At 42.7% G+C, this 21390-nt stretch overlaps 1 protein-coding gene across 2 annotated transcripts in view; it reads right to left on the bottom strand.

The window, feature by feature from the left end:
• Positions 1 to 21390, bottom strand: part of LOC116374203 (uncharacterized protein PB18E9.04c-like) — a 38567-nt gene that overhangs the window by 13556 nt on the left and 3621 nt on the right. For both annotated transcript variants that reach the window (XM_031825087.1, XM_031825092.1), the window contains exon 2: positions 20133 to 20332. The gene's annotated coding sequence lies outside the window, so the exon portion shown is untranslated. The remainder of the gene's footprint in view (positions 1 to 20132; positions 20333 to 21390) is intronic.

Below are 21390 nucleotides of genomic sequence, written 5' to 3'. Positions count from 1 at the left end.
ATTAGCAGGAGGTAAGGCTAGATGAAAATGAACTCCGCTGTCATGAGGCAATGTTTCTCTCAGGAGACCACAACCTTTAAATTAAGTCAACTTCCCGATCTGCAATACGCTCCTCTGACAGTGAATAATTGGCAGTTTATTAGCAGCTCGATCTGAGCCGAACAGGAAGAAAGAACACTATACAAATGTCTATGTTTGTGTTTCAGAACCAGATTAATGGCCATAACACCGACAGTGACACCTTTAAAAAGACACAAATCTCTGTAGATGGACGGCGTCAGAATTAAGCTTTTAACCTAAACTTTACTTCCTACAATCAATACAACATACATTAACATTCTGATTGTTGTACATGTACGTTCTTTTCAAATGTTCCTGCTGTAATAATTATATGCCTGTTGTTACAAACCGTAAGACAAGCAGAGGGGATAGAGAGAAAGAGGGAGGGGGGGCATTGCGTACAAAGGAGGGGAAGGAGATTGATGCAAAGTAATTAGGGGTTGTGGCAGTCAGAGATTTCTGAATTGGCCTGGACAACAAACCACCTGATGAAAATGTGTTTCCCTCTTCATCTCTGCAAAACATTTTTGGGGAAGAACTGCGTCCTTGGCTATGACCTGCAAACAGTAGCCTAAGCGTAATAAGGCAGACAAAGCATGAACTAGGTTGTGAAATATGGACTGTCCCTCATTTCACTGATCCCCTGCCCTCATTTCACTGATCCCCTGCCCTCATTTCACTGATCCCCTGCTCTCATTTCACTGATCCTCTCCCCTCATTTCACCTATCCACCCCTATAATTTCACCGATCCCTTCACCTAATTTCACAGATTCTCTTCCCTCAATTCACCGATCCCCTCACTTCATTTCACCGATCCACCCCCGTTATTTCACCGATCCCCTCCCCTCATTTCACCGATCCCCTCACCTCATTTCACCGATCCACCCCCGTTATTTCACCGATCCCCTCCCCTCATTTCACCGATCCACCCCTGTTATTACACCGATCCCCTCCCCTCATTTCACAGATCCACCTCCGTTATTTCACCGATCCTCTCACCTCATTTCACCGATCCCCTCGCCTCATTTCACCGATGTAATAAATGTATCACTAGCCACTTTAAACAATGCCACTTTATATAATGTTTACATACTGTCACGTTTCTTCAAAATCGAACCCAGAAGCAGACCAGGACAAGGAGAGTAGGAAGAAGGTGAGTATTTATTTACAAGTGAATGTGAGTGGGTAGATACATCCAGGTGGCGTAGCGGGCAGCGGTGGTGAGTTGATGGGAGTAAATAGGTGGATCCAATGGGGAAGCGGAATCCTCCGATGACCAGGCGGGAATGGGGTAAATGATCCGGGTGAGTAACTGAAGACAGAACAAACGGAGGTAAGTTGAAGGCAAGCAAGACGTACAAAACAACAAAACAAATTCTATCCAACTTGAGGCTGATACTATGGCACAACATACTGTTCATGGCTAACGATCCGGCAGGGAATGGATGTCAGGTCAGAGCTTTTGAAGGGGAGAGGTGATGATCAGGACAGGTGTGCAGATTACTGATGGGATACAGGTGCGGGTGAACATCGATCTCCCAACAAGCTAATCTGCCCGGCAACCAGACAGGGTGCGTTCCAGGACACCGGAAACACACTCCAGGACAGAAACACAGGCAAACACAGACTCAGGAAGCGGGGTTCGTGACACATACCCTACATTATTAATCTCATATGTATATACTGTACTCTATACCATCTACTGCATCTTGCCTATGCCGTTCAGCCATCACTCATTCATATATTTTTATGTACTGTGCCTTGCGAAAGTATTCGGCCCCCTTGAACTTTGCGACCTTTTGCCACATTTCAGGCTTCAAACATAAAGATATAAAACTGTATTTTTTTGTGAAGAATCAACAACAAGTGTGACACAATCATTAAGTGGAATGACATTTATTGGATATTTCAAAATTTTAACAAATCAAAAACTGAAAAATTGGGCGTGCAAAATTATTCAGCCCCCTTAAGTTAATACTTTGTATTACAGCTGTAAGTCGCTTGGGGTATGTCTCTATCAGTTTTGCACATCGAGAGACCATCTTCCCTGTCCCTGCTGAAGAAAAGCAGGCCCAAACCATGATGCTGCCACCACCATGTTTGACAGTGGGGATGGTGTGTTCAGGGTGATGAGCTGTGTTGCTTTTACACCAAACATAACGTTTTGCATTGTTGCCAAAAAGTTCAATTTTGGTTTCATCTGACCAGAGCACCTTCTTCCACATGTTTGGTGTGTCTCCCAGGTGGCTTGTGGCAAACTTTAAGAAATGGCTTTCTTCTTGCCACTCTTCCATAAAGGCCAGATTTGTGCAATATACGACTGATTGTTGTCCTATGGACAGAGTCGCCCACCTCAGCTGTAGATCTCTGCAGTTCATCCAGAGTGATCATGGGCCTCTTGGCTGCATCTCTGATCAGTCTTCTCCTTGTATGAGCTGAAAGTTTAGAGGGATGGCCAGGTCTTGGTAGATTTGCAGTGGTCTGATACTCCTTCCATTTCAATATTATCGCTTGCACAGTGCTCCTTGGGATGTTTAAAGCTTGGGAAATCTATTTGTATCCAAATCCGGCTTTAAACTTCTTCACAACAGTATCTCGGACCTGCCTGGTGTGTTCCTTGTTCTTCATGATACTCTCTGCGCTTTTAACGGACCTCTGAGACTATCACAGTGCAGGTGCATTTATACGGAGACTTGATTACACACAGGTGGATTGTATTTATCATCATTAGTCATTTAGGTCAACATTGGATCATTCAGAGATCCTCACTGAACTTCTGGAGAGAGTTTGCTGCACTGAAAGTAAAGGGGCTGAATAATTTTGCACGCCCAATTTTTCAGTTTTTGATTTGTTAAAAAAGTTTGAAATATCCAATAAATGTCGTTCCACTTCATGACTGTGTCCCACTTGTTGTTGATTCTTCACAAAAAAATACAGTTTTATATCTTTATGTTTGAAGCCTGAAATGTGGCAAAAGGTCGCAAAGTTCAAGGGGGCCGAATACTTTCGCAAGGCACTGTACATATTCTTATTCATTCCTTTACACTTGTGTGTATAAGGTAGTTGTTGTGAAATTGTTAGGTTAGATTACTTGTTAGATATTACTGCATGGTCGGAAATAGAGGCAGAAGCATTTCGCTACACTCGCATTAACATCTGCTAACCATGTGTATGTGACAAATACAATTTGATTTGATCACCTCCCCTCATTTCACCGATCCCCTAATTTAATCAATCGTCTCGCCTCATTTCACCGATCCCCTCGCCTAATTTCACTGAACCCCTCGCCTCATTTCACCAATCACCCCCTCTGATTTCACCAATAATTTCAAATCAAATCAAACTTTATTTGTTACATATGCCGAATACAACAAGTGTAGACTTCACCGTGAAATGCTTAACCAACAGTGCAGTTCAAGAAGAGTTGAGAAATATTTTGACTAAAATAAAGTAATAATAAAAAGTAACACAATAAGCTTACTGGATGGCAGTAAGTTTGGCCCCAGTGATGTACTGGGCTGCTCGCACTACCCTCTGTAGCGGTCAGATTGCCGAGCAGTTGCCATACCAGGTAATCATGCAACCGGCCGGGATACTCTCGATGGTGCAGCTGTAGAACCTTTTGAGGATCTGGGGACCCATGATCATTTCCTCTCATTTCACCTATCCACTCCCCTCATTTCAACGATCCACTCCCCTCATTTCCCTAATCCCCTCGCGTCATTTCACCGATCCCCTCCCCTCCCCTCCCCTGATTTCACAGATCCCTCTTTTCACTGATCCTTTCCCCTCATTTCACCGATACCCTAATTTTACTGATCTCCACTGATCTCCTCGCCTCATTTCACCGATCCCCTCCCCTGATTTCACAGATCCCTCTTTTCACTGATCCTTTCCCCTCATTTCACCGATACCCTAATTTTACTGATCTCCACTGATCTCCTCGCCTCATTTCACCGATCCCCTCCCCTCATTTCACCGATCCCCTATCCACCCGCGTCATTTTCCAATACCCCTCCCCTGATTTTACTGATCCTTTCCCCTCATTTCACCGATCCCCTCCCCTCATTTCACCGATCCCCTCCCCTCATTTCACTGATCCCCTCCCCTCATTTCACCGATCCCCTCCTCTCATTTCACCGATCCCCTCCCCTCATTTCACCGATCCCCTCCCCTCATTTCTGTGTTGTATTTTAGAACAAAGCAAGATGGAACCACACCTTTTCTTGGATTTCTCTGCTAAGCGGTTGTCCCAAGCCAGGCCAGGGCCCTCAATTTCTAAAGGGAAAGAGGTCGAGCCAAGCCCACAATCCAATCTCAACACTTGGCCAATCTACACATAACATCGGCCTACCCAGTGACTCATCCACTCACGTCAAGCTGCCGTCTGATCCAAGAGAAACACATCTTGTTTCTAAACCCATTTGTATGACCTGATCATCTTCCGGTCAGTCACAGCAGATTGTTTCCCCAGAACTCATTCCACCCAATGGACCTTCCTGACCTCCCTTCCTCCCCAGCCAACACTGTGTCCTGGGACTCCCCAACCCCCCACTACCACCTAGTAACAGCTGCATGTGTACTCACCCTGAGACAATGAACGTTATTTTGTCCATGTTGTGAGCTATGTAGCAAGTTCTTTGATTCAGTTTTGCGTCCTGTTTGCTTAATGTAGTGGGGATTGTTGTAGATGTGGCCCATCTGCCGCTGGTCTCTGGCACACACAACCTGCACACTGCTCCAGCCCTGGCACACGTATAGGGGAGATCAAGGTAGATGGAAGCATACATCAACAACTGATGGAACGATTCAGAAAGCTACACACGTCATACATGACATAACAAAAAGAACATACATCAAAAACACGAGACAACAAATCTCAGAACTCCACAGTTTGCTGAGGAATCACAGATCAGATATCCACAGTTAGAAGAATTCTGATTGATTTCCAAAACATACAAGGTAAACACATACTGTATAAAGTGAAATGAGGTGAGGAGGAATTTTAAACACAAATTCAAACACAAAGACCAGGGAGGTTTTCCAATGCCTCGCAAAGAAGGGCACCTATTGGTAGATGGGTAAACATAAAAAAGCAGACATTGAATATCCCTTTGAGGATGGTGAAGTTATTAATTACACTTTGGATGGTGTATCAATACACCCAGTCACTACAGAGATAGAGGTGTCCTTCCTAACTCAGTTGTCAGAGAGGAAAGAAAACACTCAGGGATTTCACCATGAGGCCAATGGTGACTTTAAAACAGTTAGAGTTGAATGGCTGTGATAGGATCAACAAACGTGTAGTTTATACAATACTAACCTAATTGACAGAGTGAAAAGGAAGCCTACAGAAAATAAAACATATTCCGAAACATGCCTGTTTGCAACAAGGCACTAAAGTAATACTGCAAAAAGAAATGTGGCAAAGCAATTCACTTTTGTCCTGAATACAAAGTATTATGTTTGGGACAAATCCAATACAACACATTACTGAGTACCTCTCTCCGTATTTCCAAGCATGGTGGTGGCTGCATAATGTTATGGGTATGCTTGTAATCGTTAAGGACTGGGGAGTTTTTCAGAATAAAAAAGAAACAATGTTGCTAAGCACAGGCAAAATCCTAAAGGAAAACCTGGTTCAGTCTGCTTTCCATCAGACACTGGGAGATTAATTCATCTTTCAGCAGGACAATAACCTAAAACACAAGGCCAAATCTACACTGGAGTTGCTTACTAAGAAGAAAGTGAGTGTTCCTGAGTGGCCGAGTTACAGTTTTGACTTAAATCTACTTTTAAAAAACTATGGCAAGACCTGAAAATGGTTGTCTAGCAATGATCAACAACCAGTTTGCCATAGCTTTAAAAAAAAAAAAAAAAAAAAGAAGAAGAATGTGCAAATGTTGCACAATCCATGTGTGGAAAGCTTTCAGAGACTTACACAGAAAGACTCTAAGACAGCTATAAGGCAGCTGTAATCACTGCCAAAGGTGCTTCTACAAAGTATTGACTCAGGGATGTGAATACTTATCTAAATTATATATTTCTGTATTTAATTTAATACATTTTTATTAAAACATGTTTTCACTTTGTCATTATGGGGTATTGTGTGTAGATCGATGTGAGAAACAAATATATGTAATCCGTTTTGAATTCAGGCTGTATCACAACAAAATGGGAAGTAAGTGATGACTACTTTCTGAAGGCACTGCAAATGAATTATTAACATCTGTTTTTTAAAGATTTAATATTTCAAAATATAATAGATGAAACGGTGGGCTCTGTCACTAGAGTAATTGGGTGAGATTCAAAGACATTTGACTGGATGTTTTTGCCTAATTGGCAGTAGCTAACGATGTCTGCTAAGCTGAACAAAGTTGGTGTTAATGGCTGTCCTTTTCATGATGCCAATTTAGTAATCCTAAAAATGGAACTGAAATGACAACTTGGTCAAGTTGGTTGTTATTTTTGAAGTTGTTTTCTAGTAATTGCAAGAAACCTATTAAAGATTCATAGATTATGAACACACATGACTGTGCTATCTTTGCGTTGTTTGTAACTTGTTTTGTACATAAGAGACAGTAGCAGCAACATTATGACCGAATATAGCTTCTGGACATCAGAACAGCGATTTCTCACCACGAACTGGAAGAAGCTTTTTCCTTTAACGAGTCCACCGAAAAGGATATAATGCTTTCCCGGGAACAGGCCCAAATCTATGTCATTTGTCGGGGTGCAGGTCGGGCTACCTTCTGAGAATCCGTATGCGAGCGAGTAAACTCCCACAGCCATCGGTTCTACTGGCTAACATGAAATCATTGGAAAATAAAATTGATGAACCATGATTATCCTACCAACGGGACATTAAAAAATGTAATATCTTATGTTTCACCGAGTCGTGGCTGAACGACAACACGGACAATATAGAGCTGGCAGGATTTTCCATGCACCGGCAGAACAGATAAGAAGCTACTTCTGGTAAGACGAGCGGTGGGGGTGTGTGTCTTTTAGTCACTAACAGCTCATCTGATATTAAAGAAGTCTCTAGGTATTGCTCGCCTGAGGTAAAGTACCTTATGATAATCTGTAGATCACACTATCTACCAAGAGAGTTCTCATCTATATTTTTCGTAGCCGTCTATTTACCACCAGACAGATGCTGCCACTAATACCGCACTCCACCAACTCTACAAGGCCATAAGCAAACAAACTGCTCATCCAGAAGTGGCACTCCTAGTGGCCGGGGACTTTAATGCAGGCAAACTTAAATCACTTTTACCATACTTTTACCAGCATGTCACATGCGCAATCAAAGGGAAAAAAAACTATAGACCACCTTTGCTCCACACACATGCAAACAAAGATCTCCCCCGCACTCCATTTGGCAAATATGACCATAATTTTATCCTCCTGATTCCTGCTTACAAGCAAAAACTAAAGCAGGAAGTACCAGTGACTCACTCAAAACAGAAGTGGTCAGATGACGCGGATGCTACGCTACAGGACTGTTTTGCTAGCACAGACTGGAATATGTTCTGGGATTCATTCAATGGCATTGAGGAGTATACCACCTCAGTCATCGGCTTCATAAATAAGTGAGTCGACGACATCGTCCCCAACCAGAAGCCATGGATTACAGGCAGCATCAGCATCGAGCTAAAGGCTAGAGCTGCGGCTTTCAAGGAGTGAGACACTAATCCGGACGCTTAAAAAAAAAAAATCACGCTATGCCCTCAGACGAACCATCAAACAAGCAAAGCGTCAACACAGGATTAAGATTGAAACCGGCTCTGACATTCGTCAGATGTGTGTCAGGGCTTGAAAACGGTTACGGACTACGAGCCTACCAGACAAGCTAAATGCCTTTTATGTTTGCTTTGAGGCAAGCAACACCGAAGCATGCATGAGAGCACCAGCTGTTCTGAATGACTGTGTGATAACGCTCTCAGTAGCCGGTGTGAACAAAACCTTTAAACAGGTCAACATTCACAAAGCAGCGGGGTCAGACGGAATACCAGGACGTGTACTCAAAGTATGCGTGGACCAACTGGCAAGTGTCTTCACTGACATTTTCAACCTCTTCCTGACCGGGTCTGTAATACCTACATGTTTCAAGCAGACCAACATAGTCCCTATGCCCAAGGAAGCGAAGATAATCTGCCTAAATGATTACCGCCCCGTAGCACTCACGTCGGTAGGAATGAAGTGCTTTGAAAGGCTGGTCATGGTTCACATCAACAGCATCCTCCCGGAAACACTGGACCCACTCCAATTCTCATACTGCCCCAACAGATCCACAGATGACGCAATCTCAATCTCAATCACACTCCACACTGCCCTTTTCCACCTGGACAAAAGAAACACCTATGTGAGAATGCTGTTCATTGACTACAGCTCAGCGTTCAACACCATGGTACCCACGAAGCTCATCACTAAGCAAAGGACCCTTTGACTACACCCCTCCATCTGCAACTGGATCCTGGACTTCCTGATGGGCCACCCCAGGTGGTAAGGGTAGGCAACAACACATCTGCCATGCTGATCCTCAACACTGGGGCCCCTCATGGGTGTGTACTAAGTCCCATCCTGTACTCCCTGTTCACCCACGACTGCGTGGCCAACACGAGTCCAACACCATCATTAAGTTTTCTGATGACACAACAGTGGTAGGCCTCACCACTGACAACGATGAGACAGCCTATAGGGAGGAGGTCAGAGAACTTGCAGTGTGATGTCAGGACAACAACCTCACCCTCAATGTGAGCAAGACAAAGGAGATGATCGTGGACTACAGGGAAAGGTGGGCCGAACAGGCCCATTAACATCAACAGGGCTGTAGTTGAGCGGGTCAAGAGTTTCAAGTTCCTTGGTGTCCACATCACCAATGATCTATCATGGTCCAAACACACCAAGACAGTCGTGAAGAGGGCACGACAAAAATTTTTCCCCCCTCAGGAGACAGCTGCACCATCGAGAGCATCCTGACCGGTTGCATCACTCCGGTCACCCAAGTCATAGACTGTTTTCTCTGCTACCGCACAGCAAGCAGTACCGGACCACCAAGTCTAAGATCAAAAGGCTCCTTAGGAACTTCTACCCTCAAGCCTTAAGACTGCTGAACAATTAATCAGATGGCCACCCAACCATTTAAATTGATCCCCCCCATTTGTTTTGTACACTGCTGCTACTTGCTGTTTATTATATATGCATAGTCACTTCACCCCCGCCTACATGTACAAATTACCAAATTACCTGTGCGGGGGCACTAACCTGTACCCCCGCACAGTAACTCGGTACCAGTACTCCCTGTATATAGCCTTGTTATTTTTATGTTACTGTGTTACTTTTTATTATTTTTACATTAGTTTATTGGGTATATATCTTCTTACCTCTTCTTGAACTGCACTGTTGGTTAAGAGCTTGTAAGTAAGTATTTCATAGTAAGGTCCACACTTGTTGTATTCGGCGCATGTGACAAATAAAGCTTGATTTGACATGACATAGTTTGAAAGGGTCAATCAGCAGTTGAAAGACAAACAAAGTGCCCCCCCCCCCCCCCCCCCCCCCCCCGCCACGGTTTCGATAAAAAGCTGAGGGATAGGGATGGAGAAATGTAATCACTCTCAAATTCATAGGCAGAGCTAAGGATGCAAGGACTGATCATCCATGATATCCAAAATTATCGTTTTAACCATGTTTTGAGGTTTTAACCAGTGTTTGTTAAATACTGACTTTGTTTACAAGCATTGGACTAAAGCAAGCTTATGTTTTGGGTTCTGATGGGGTATGATAGTTGAATTAAGCACAAGGCATTTCTAACTTATATTCTTCAATAATCAATGGTTACATATAATTCATTTAGTCAAAAAAAAATGATGTATCAACTGCTGATTGCCGCTTTAAAGAGTTGCAAAACGAACTGTCAATGTTAACCTGTTGTGTTTTTCTGTGGTGAAAACACACCAAGCTTCTCGCCCACTCCAAATTTATGCCAATTTTGAGAATGCTTTGTTTTTCTATAATAAATATTTATTCATGTTTCTCCAATTTTTACATCATTTCTGTTAAATCTACATTCCATCACCTCTTAAAATAATTGCTGGCATTCCACCATTTCAGCCCATAGCCTACCGTTGTAAACATTTCAGGCTCTAAACACACCGTGTGTGAAGTGCACATTTGTTAGACTCACGAGGTAGAAGTTTACTTTATGTCCATCAAATGCGTTAGCTCCTTCATATGTGTCAGGTTTCGGACGTTGGCTTAGGAGCATTCCTATAGGCCGACCTGGCTTTCCTGCGAGGACGATACCAGTTGTGTGGAGAGTATGTCCCAGTGAGGGCCTAAGCCAATATACAGATGTAGGATCTTAATTTGAACAGTTTCTCACAGCAGGAAATGTGAATTATTATGTTGATTATAATTAAATGGACATTTTAGTAGGGGTTAACACATTTTTCATTGGGGCAAATCAAGTCTGAACATTTAAAGTGGAAATTATAAACTTTAGAAGCCGCAGTCTGGCGGACTGATTCCTGTAATTGGGAGGAGGCATAGGCCTATAGCCTCCTGGGTCCGAATGGAGTAGACAGGTTTGCCTTCTCCAAGGCATTGAAGTGTTTTTTTATTATGAAGTTGATTTGAGAAGTAAGTAGGCTAGATATCATTGTTTTTTGCAAGTCTGGACCACCCGATTCATCGGGAGATAAAAGCACTGTAAGACTACGTCTTCAGCTGCAACATTTCTGTCCCTCCAACTGCTACAAGGTCCCACTTTAACCTTTTCACTGCTCAACTGTGCTGCTCATATGATTATGCACAAAGTCATTATCCAGAAGGTGATTACCAAGAAGCAATAACATCACATTAAGAAGTACATTTATCATCCAATCAGTCAGTGTGCTGATAGCTTGATGTGCAATATGATTACAAAATGTCCTCGATTGAACCAAACTATCTCTGGCTCATGCCCCTACCCCTATTACTGTATGAGAATGTTGGTGGCTATAACACTTAGATGGACATGAAGTCATGTCTGAGTCTGTTTTCTATGCAGAGGTTACATTGGCTACGTTCTCTGCCGGTATTCTTGTAAGTTTAAAAGAATGAGTGTTATGTGTACGAAGAGATTCCGAAATGTTTTGAATCAAATTGTTCTGGGCTGGCCTTCCGTTGTAGTGAACACTTGTTCTTTTAGTGGATGAGAAGTGTGTGTGTGTGCATACGTGTGAGAGAGTGATACGTCTAGCGTACAAAGTGTGTGTGCATGCATGACATGAATTTACATCAACTGACACGTTGGACCTCTTGCAAATTCTATTAAGTGACATTTCCATGATCCATAACAGCTCACAAAATCTAATTTAGCTCTAATTTGCTGTTGTCATCATTATTATTGCAATACATGTAAATACAGGAACTCCATATGCCTCAGCTAAACCTTTATATGCAAACTAGGCTCACTTTCCTCTGTGGATGATCACTGGAGCAAACCAAACTGAATAGCAGTGTGTATGTGTGTGTGTGTGTGTGTGTGTGTGTGTGTGTGTGTGTGTGTGTGTGTGTGTGTGTGTGTGTGTGTGTGTGTGGTGGTGTGGTGTGTTCATTCTGTTTGCTTATTTCAGTTTATATTTCTATTTGGCTGAAACATTGCCTCCAAACCTACATTATGGTACGAAGGATGCTCTACAATTTGCAACGGTGCTCAGTAGAGCAGCACTGTCAATGCACCGAGCGCTGAGAAACAACATACATCTCAAATCTTCTCATGAAAAACACATTTGTTGTCATGTCATCCCTCCCAGTGAGTCACACAATCAATGAACAGGAACAATCAAGGAAGTCAATTTCATGCCATTATAACAGGATTGCTTCCATCCCTCTCCTTGCCACAACCTGGGCTCGAACCAGGGAGCCTCTGAACACATCAACAACTGCCTCCCATGAAGCATCGTTACCTATCGCGCCACAAAATCCATGGCCCTTGCAGAGCAAGGGAAATAAATACTTCAAGGTCTCAGAGCGAGTGATGTCGCCGATTGAAATAATAGCACACACCGCTAACTAGCTTGCCATTTCACACCAGTGTTTGTGTCTTTGGCTATGCCAGATTAAGTGATATGACATGCTATTCTATAAAATAATTTGTCTGTAATTCATATTACCTGATTAAGCTAATCAGGTGAATGTAATTAACTAGAAAGTTGGGGCACCACGAAAGGATGTTTATAGAGCTGTTATCTTCCGAATAAACTCTTAAAGACCGAGTAATCTTTTACATCAATAGCAGTCAATATTTAAACATCACCTTGTTTAGTGTGAAAGTTGTAAATTCTTGGTTATCTTCACGAACCCTGGCTAACAAGATGAATCAGCAATACAAAATATGGTTTAATTATTTATTTACTAAATGCCTAAATAATCACACAGAATTACATATACACAGAATGTATCATACATTGATTACAAATTATGTCATAACGGAAAACGGACGGAACAGATATGACAGCTGGTTACACAAAGAAAGGGGGTGAGGTTTTGAATGAAAGAGCGGGAAGACTGAGGAACAAAAGGACAAGCTATGTCTCTATCAGGCCGTAGGCAGCTATGCTATCGTAAATACAGTATCTTATGCATTCTAAATTACTGCCCATTTGAAAAAGGAAAATGCAATAAACATTTACTCTGAGCTGTGCTTCGATCGGTTGGTCGTAGATGGGAGGCCGGGTTGTCCTTTGAAGAATGTCTGGTGGTAGAATGGATACTTGATAGTACCGTCGTCTTGTGGTAGAACAAATACTCTGTCCGTCCTCTCCTAGCCCACGTCTACAGTTGCTGCGCTAGCGCGACGGCTAGGAGGTATCACTTTAGTGAATAGGAGTTCAACGTTCATACCAAGTTGCTATGCTATATGCATATGCTATATTCTGGCTGGTGTAGTCGAAATTCATTCTTCCGTCATGTAGGTTGTCACCTTCACATTGAAATTCGATGCTAATTTCGTTAGGTTCTCTAGGGTTGGCTTAGTTCTGTAGGTGGTCTTTGTCCTGTCAACGTGGGGACCTCAAGTCCACACATCCTTGGAACAGGAAGTTACATTTTCGTAAATGTGTTTCATAGTTTACAACCCATGTCTTGGGCGGGGCCTCTGAGTGAGCAGAGTATTGTTCTCCTGACAAACCGTTCTCTCATTAAGAAGCTAAAATTACATTTAATCTTTTCACAAACAGTTTCATATTTAAACATTTAAACTGCACAACAATTCCATGTGAATCTGATAACTAGAATGTGTCGACTTTCCAAGACACAGTTTATGTCATCCTGTCATTAGTAATAATGTCTCAGACAACTGATCTGAGATCATATTTATTAAGTACCAACACATATTTTCAACTGGTTGGATTATCGAAATATGGTTCCGTTTCCCATCTTTTGATGTCACCAGACTCTCCATGTTAACAAAGGGATTTTCAATAGTCACATCGGTAGAGTAGAGAGAGGAAAAAGGGGAAAGTTATTTATGGGGGTCATAAACCTCCCCCATCAGACCAACGTCATGACAACGGTTATACCTTTAATGGTTTTGATACCTCTTGTCCATGTGTATCACACTTTCCTAAGCTTAGCAGTGAATTCAAAAGTAAGAGTTAGGCCTATGCAGTGGTACCGTACGGTATGCATGGGAGTCAATTTGACTTTAAAAAGGTATTGTTACTGTATGTTCTTAGCTCCCAGAGTATTGGACATTATGTGTTCATTAGGCGTGCGTTAAATCCAAGGTACTGTATCCCCCTTCAGCAATTTTCTTTTTTTCACCATTATTTAACAAGGTAGGCCAGTTGAGAACAAGAACAAGCAAGCAAAGCCCTCCGTCTTTATACTCGGTAGTGAATAATATTCCTAAATGAACTTTCAGGATTACAGTCAGAGTAGCGTGAGCCAAATTAAATGATTTCTGTTTGTCATTAATGAGAACAAAGTACAGTATCAGTCAAAAGTTTGGACACAACTACTCATTCTATGAAATAACACATACGGAATCATGTAGTAACCAAAAAAGTGTTAACTTCTTGATGCACCCATCCCGGTAGCGGGATCATTTTCGTCAACATCCGCTGAATTGCAGAGCGCCAAATTCAAATTAAATTAATTTTCATGAAATCACAAGTGCTATATAAATAAACACAGCGTAGCTGGTTGTTAATCCACCTAGCGTGTCAGATTTTTTTTAAATCTTTCAAAAAAGGCGAAAGCATACCAAGCGTTTATGTAAGGACATCTCTCTCAACATACAAAACATTACAAACAGCTAGCAGCCAAGTAGATTGGTCACGAAAGTCAGAAAAGCAATAAAATGAATCGCTTACGTTTGATGATCTTCGGATGTTTGCACTCACGCGACTCTCAGTTACACAACAAATGTTCCTTTTGTTCCATAAAGATTATTTTTATATCCTAAATACCTCCATTTGGTTGGCGCATTAAGTTCAGAAATCCACAGGCCCGAGCGGTCAAGACCGGGCAGATGAAAATTCCAAATAGTATCTGTAAAGGTCGTAGAAACATGTCAAATGTTTTTTATAATTAATCCTCAGGTTATTTTTACAATATATAATCGATAATATTTCAACCGGACTGTAGCTTCTTCAATAGGAGAGAGAGAGAAAATATCTACTCCAAGCTGTTGCGCATGCAAAACGCAGCCATCCAATGACGCGATGTGATCTTTCTCGCTCATTTTTCAAACTAAAAGCCTGAAACTATGTCTAAAGACTGTTCACAACATGTGGAAGTCATAGGAAAATGAATCTGGTTGATATCCCTTTAAATGGAGCGAAGGCAGGCAATGGAACAGAGAGCTTTCAGGAAAAACATCACTTCCGGGTTGGATTTTCGTCAGGTTTTCACCTGCAATATCAGTTCTGTTATACTCACAGACAATACTTTGACAGTTTTGGAAACCTTAAGAGTGTTTTCTATCCTAATCTGACAATTATATGCATATTCTAGATTCTGGGCCTAAGAAATAGGCAGTTTCATTTGGGTACATTTTTCATCTAAACATCAAAATACTACCACCTACACTCAACAGGTTAAACAAATCAAAATATATTTTATATTTGAGATTCTTCAAAGTAGCCACCCTTTGCCTTGATGACAGATTTGCACACTCTTGGCATTCTCTCAACTAGCTTCATGAGGAATGCTTTTCCAGCAGTCTTGAAGGAGTTCCCACATATGCTGACCACCTCTTGGCTGCTTTTCCTTCACTCTGCGGTCCAAATCATCCCAAACTATCTCAATTGGATTGAGGTCGGGTGATTGTGGAGGCCAGGTCATCTGAGGCAGCACTCCATCACTCTCCTTGGTCAAATAGGCCTTACACAGCCTGGAGGTGTGTTGGGTCATTGTCTTGTTGAAAAAAAAATGATAGTCCCACTAAGCACAAACCTGATGGGATGGCGTATCTCTGCAGAATGCTGTGGTAGCCTTGAATTCAAAATATATCCCAGACAGTGTCACCAACAAAGCACCCCCACACCATCACACAGCCTCCTCCTCCATGCTTCACGGTGGGAACCCCTAATGTGGAGATCATCTGTTCACCTACTCTGCTTCTCACAAAGACGTTGGAAACAAAAATCTAAAATTTGGACTCATCAGGGCAAAGGACAGATTTCCACCAGTCTAATGTCTATTGTTCATGTTTCTTGGCCCAAGCAAGTCTCTTCTTCTTATTGGTCCTTGAGTAGTGGTTTCTTTGTAGCAATTCGACCATGAAGGCCTGATTCACGCAGTCTCCTCTGAACAGTTGATGTTGAGATGAGTCTGATACTTGAACTCTGTGAAGCATTTATTTGGGCTGCAATCTGAGGTGCAGTGAACTCTAATGAACTTATTCTCTGCAGCAGAGGTAACTCTTGGTCTTCCTTTCCTATGGTGGTCCTCAGGAGTGTTAGTTTCATCATAGCGCTTGATGGGTTTTGCGACTGCACTTGAAGAAACGTTAAAAGTTATTGAAATTTTCCGGATTGACTGACCTTCATGTCTTAAAGTACAGATGGACTATTGTTTCTCTTCGCTTATTTGAGCTGTTCTTGACACAATATGGACTTGGTCTTTTAACAGATAGGGATATCTTCTGTATACCACCACTACCTTGTCACAACACAACTGATTGGCTCAAACGCATTAAGAGAGAAAGAAATTCCACAAGACACACCTGTTAATTGTCCAAACTTTCGACTGGGACTGTATATTAGCAATCTATGTATGACCAAAAGTATGTGGACACATGCTCGTAGGACATCTCATTCCAAAATCATGGGCATTAATATGGGGTTGGTCCCCCCTTTGCAGCTGTAACAGCCGCCGCTCTACTGGGGAGACCTTCCTCTAGATGTTGGAACATTGCTAAGGGAACTTGCTTCCATTCAGCCACAAGAGCATTAGTGAGGTCAGGCACTGATGTTGGGCAATTAGTCCTGGCTCGGAGTCGGCGTTCCAATTCATCCCAAAGGTGTTCGATGGGGTTGAGGTCAGGGATCTGTGCAGGCCAGTCAAGTTCTTCCACACCGATCTCGACAAACAATTTCTGTATGGACCTCGCTTTGGGCACGGGGGCACTGTCATGCTGAAACAGGAAAAGGTCTACCCCAAACTGTTGCCACAAAGTTGGAAGCAAACTCTAGAAAGAATCGTCTAGAATGTATGCTGTAGTATTGTGATTTCTCTTCACTGGAACTAAGGGAACTAGCCCGAACCATGAAAAACAGCACCAGACCATCATTCCTCGTTCACCAAACTTTACAGTTGGCATTATGCATCAGGGCATGTAGCGTTCTCCTGCCAAACCCAGATTTGTCCGACGGACTGCCAGGTGGTGAAGCGTGATTCATCACTCCAGAGAACACGTTTCCACTGCTCCAGATTCCAATGGCGGAGAGCTTTACACCACTCCAGCCAATGCTTGGCATTGCGCATGGTGATTTTAGGCTTGTGTGCGGCTGCTCAGCCATGGAAACCCACTTCATGAAGCTCCCGACGAACAGTTATTGTGCCAACGTTGTTTCCAGAGGCAGTTTGGAACCCGGTAGTGAGTGTTGCAACCAAGGACAGATGATTTTTACATACTACGTGTTTCAGTGTTCGACGGTCCCGTTTTGTGAGCTTGTATGTTGTTACTCCTAAACGGTTCCACTTCAGAATAACAACGTTTACAGTTGATCGGGGCAGCTCTACCAGGGCAGACATTTGATGAACTGACTTGTTGGAAAGGTGGCATCCTCTGACGTTGAAAGTCACTGAGCTCTTCAGTAAAGCCATTCTACTGCCAATGTTTGTCTTTGGAGATTGCATAGCTGTGCGCTCGATTTTATACACCTATCAGAATTGGGTGCGTCTGAAATCGCCAAATCCACTAATTTGAAGGGGTGTCCACATACTTTTGTATGTGTGTGTATATATATATATATATAAATAAAAAACACCAGGAAATCAGCTTCAAGCTATTTTAATTTTGGAAATCTGTACCCATGCAAAACAAAGAGACAAGTGATTGTATACAAATGTAAGCAAGGTTTGAAATGATTATGTTTTACTCAAATATTATATCTGTTTGTGCTTCTTGAAGTCCATTTGCAGTTTACAACATTTTTATTACTGTATTCCGACCATCCGCTCAAGAAAGTTGATGATCCCTGCCCTAGACCCACTACAATTTTCATACTGCCCCAACAGCTCCAAGAATGACACAATCGCCATCTGAACAAGATGAATACCTATGTAAGAATGCTGTTCATTGACTACAGCTCAGCTTTCAACACCATCGTTTCCTCCAAGCTCATCCCTAAGCTCAGGGCCCTGGGTCTGAACCCCGCCCTGTGCAACTTGGCCCTGGACTTTCTGGGGTGGTGAAGGTAGGCAACAACCTCAGCCACGCTGATCCACGAAATGGGGGCCCCACAAGGGTGCGTGCTCAGCCCCCTCCCGTACTCCCTGTTCACCCATGACTGCGTTTCCATGCATGTCTCCAACTCAATCATCAAGTTTACTAATAACACAACAGTGATAAACCTGATTACCAACAATGACGAGACAGCCTACAAGGAGGTCAGTGACCTGGCAGTGTGGGGACGGAACAATAACCTCTCCCTCAACGTCAGTAAGACCAAGGAGCTGATCGTTGGCTACAGGAAACAGGGGGGCGAGCACGCCCACATCCACATCGACTGGGCTACAGTAGAGCAGGATGAGAGCTTCCAAATCACTAACTTAAAATGGTCCACACACACACGCACAGTTGTGAAGAAGGCACGACAGTAGCTCTTCCCCCTCATGAGGTTGAAAAAGCTTGGCATGGGCTCCTAGCTGGGGTTATCATCCGTTAAGGTAAATATAAAAAAATCTCAGATAGTAACTATTTGAATTTACACACAAAATAACCTGAAGCTAGTTTTAGTTTTGCTAACAGTGACAGTTTGAATGCCCTGTCTTAGTTCTGCTAGGATCACCACTTTATTTTAAGAATGTGAAATGTCAGAATAATATTAGAGAGAATGATTTATTTCAGCTTTTATTTATTTTGTCAATTTCCAAGTGGGTCAGAAGTTTACATACACTCAATTAGTATTTGGTAGCATTGCCTTTACATTGTTTAACTTGGGTCAAACATTACAGGTAGTCTTCTACAAGCTTCCCACACCACAATAAATTGGGTGAATTTTGACCCATTCCTCCTGACAGAGCTGGTGTAACTGAGTCAGGTTTGTAGGCCTCCTTGCTCGCACACGCTTTTTCAGTTCTGCCCACAGATTTTCTATAGGATTGAGGTCAGGGCTTTGTGATGGCCAATCCAATACCTTGACTTTGTTGTCCTTAAGCCATTTTGCCACAACTTTGGAAGTATGCTTGGGGTCATTGTCCATTTCGAAGACCCATTTGCGACCAAGCTTTAACTTCCTGACTGATGTCTTGAGATGTTGCTTTAATATAGCCACATAATGTTCCTGCCTCATGATGCCATCTATTTTGTGAAGTGCACCAGTCCCTACTGCAACAAAGCAGCCCCACAACATGATGCTGCTACCCATGTGCTGTATGAATTAGCCTATTAGAAGCTTCTAAAGCCATGACATAATTTTCTGGAATTTTCCAAGCTGTTTAAAGGCACAGTATGTATGCAAACTTCTGACCCACTGGAATTGTGATACAGTGAATTATAAGTCAAATAATCTGTCTGTAAACAATTGTTGGAAAAATGACTTGTGTCATGCATGAAGTAGATGTCCTAAGCGACTTGCCAAAACTATAGTTTGTTAACAAGAAATTTGTGGAGTGGTTGAAAAACAAGTTTTAATGACACCAATCTAAGTGTATGTAAACTTCTGACTTCAACTGTGTGTTAGGCTTTGGTTGACATTTGAGAAAGCAAGAAATGGTAGTTATGCTGAGCTCATAAAAATGTACCTCTTCAATTTCTCTCTCCAAATGACTTTAGGACCGTCAACTGTCCGAGCCACCCAAGAGGATCAGTCTGCTTGTCTGTGCTCTGAGTCGGAAAGACACCAGCTTGAGGTAGGCTATACTTTCAACAACAGTTGAAAAGTACACATCTCCTCTTCATAACACTGCACTAATTCATCAAATGTTCTCACAGGTGGTTTGCGTTGGACTGGAGGAACAGGGGCAGGTAAGTCCAGGCCCTGGACTAGAAGACACTAGTGAGGTTCTCATCACTAGTGTCTAACACTAGTGAGGCCAGCTGCTCTCTGTGGCCGGATGGAGGACCTTCGGGGGGGTCATTCGTCCGTCACACTCCTGGTTAGACAATTTTACAATTGATCATGCTCAAGCTCTTCTGCAGGTGCAGCATCCAGAAGTAGGAGGCCTACTTGGGAGGCATCGCCATGCTGTCAGCAGTACCAACACTGGCCCAGGAGTTTGTCCAGATAGTCAACCTCAAGGAAAACCACTGGGTCACGGTAAATAACCTTCGCTGCCAGGTAGGTACTGTTAAGGTGTATGACTCCAGTGGTCATGACACCACCCAATAGTTTCTCTCACAACTCACCTCTCTCTTATCTTTTCCAGGGACCTCTCTGACTGTGGAGTGGCCGGCAGTCCAGCAGCAGAAAGGGGGCACAGATTGTGGGCTGTTTGCTATTGCATGAGGAACCCTCCATGGCACGATACCATCAGAAATCCATTTCCCAGTGCCGATTCCAGTCCCCGTCCTGGGTCCAAGCCTCCCAAGGTCAGCGACCACGGCTTCTGTCGGAAATACGTGAGAGAAGGTAAGGAGGTGGCCCGATGCAGGAGATGCAGAAAGCATTTTCATGTGTGTTGCTTGTCTCATGTCGTCAATGTGCGTGAATTTGTCTGTCCATCGTCCGTCATCTGTTTTGTCTGATGTTTCCCCACACTTGTTTTCACTAATTGGCCGGCTCCCCACCTCAAGACGATAGGTATTTTACTACATTGCATCTTGTTGTATATTGTATGTTATTGTAAATAACCTGTTGTAATATTGTTTAAAATGTGTATAAAGATGCGTTTTCTTGCAGACATTGGCTGTGAAGTTGGTAAGTTGCTTGGTAAGTATATAGCATATGTAATCTGTCTTGTATTCAAAGTCATGTTTACAAGCATGTAAATGTTTGTATATTTTTCCATTTGTTTGCTGGTAAATATTTGAAACTTGCTCAAATTGGCTGTAAATGTATACATTTGCATAAGGGTTGGTATGGAATTGGACATTGGTTTCTAGTTAGTGTTTGCATATCTGGAGGTTCTAGATTTGTGTACGTAATATGGCAGAAGTCTCCCAGAGTCCATTACACAGCAGGGTTGAGTCATCACCATATTGCTACACCTATCCAAGCCCCATCAGGTCAAGCACTACAAAGATAGAGTAGCTAGTTAAAGGCCTTAATTAAAATCAAAATACTGCTCTCGGCCTTGACGTAGTGAGAGGGCTTCCAACTCAACCAGGCCCATGTTATTGAAACCATGACTGAAACTGTCTGCCTGTCGAGGACAAGTGACAGGAAGAACTCATCTCTTGATTCCGCCTCTTTCCTCTCTCCTCATCCTTTAACTCTTTCTCTCCTCTCCCTCCAGACGAAAATTCTGCATCTAGTGACTTCTGATTGCCCAACAATCTGCCCACTCATCCCATCCCCTCCTCCATCTCATTACATCATTTTTATTTAACCTATATTTAACTATCATCTAAAGATACTGCTATTGTCATGTTGTCATTATTTGCGAATACATTTTGCTATGCACGCTCACAGTGCCCTACAGACCTACGTACACCGACACTCACT

This window comes from Oncorhynchus kisutch, linkage group LG1 (genome assembly GCF_002021735.2).
Source record: "Oncorhynchus kisutch isolate 150728-3 linkage group LG1, Okis_V2, whole genome shotgun sequence".
Taxonomy (NCBI): domain Eukaryota; kingdom Metazoa; phylum Chordata; class Actinopteri; order Salmoniformes; family Salmonidae; genus Oncorhynchus; species Oncorhynchus kisutch.
The sequence above is the reverse complement of the archived record's forward strand: the minus strand, read 5'-3'. Positions and strand labels throughout refer to the sequence as shown.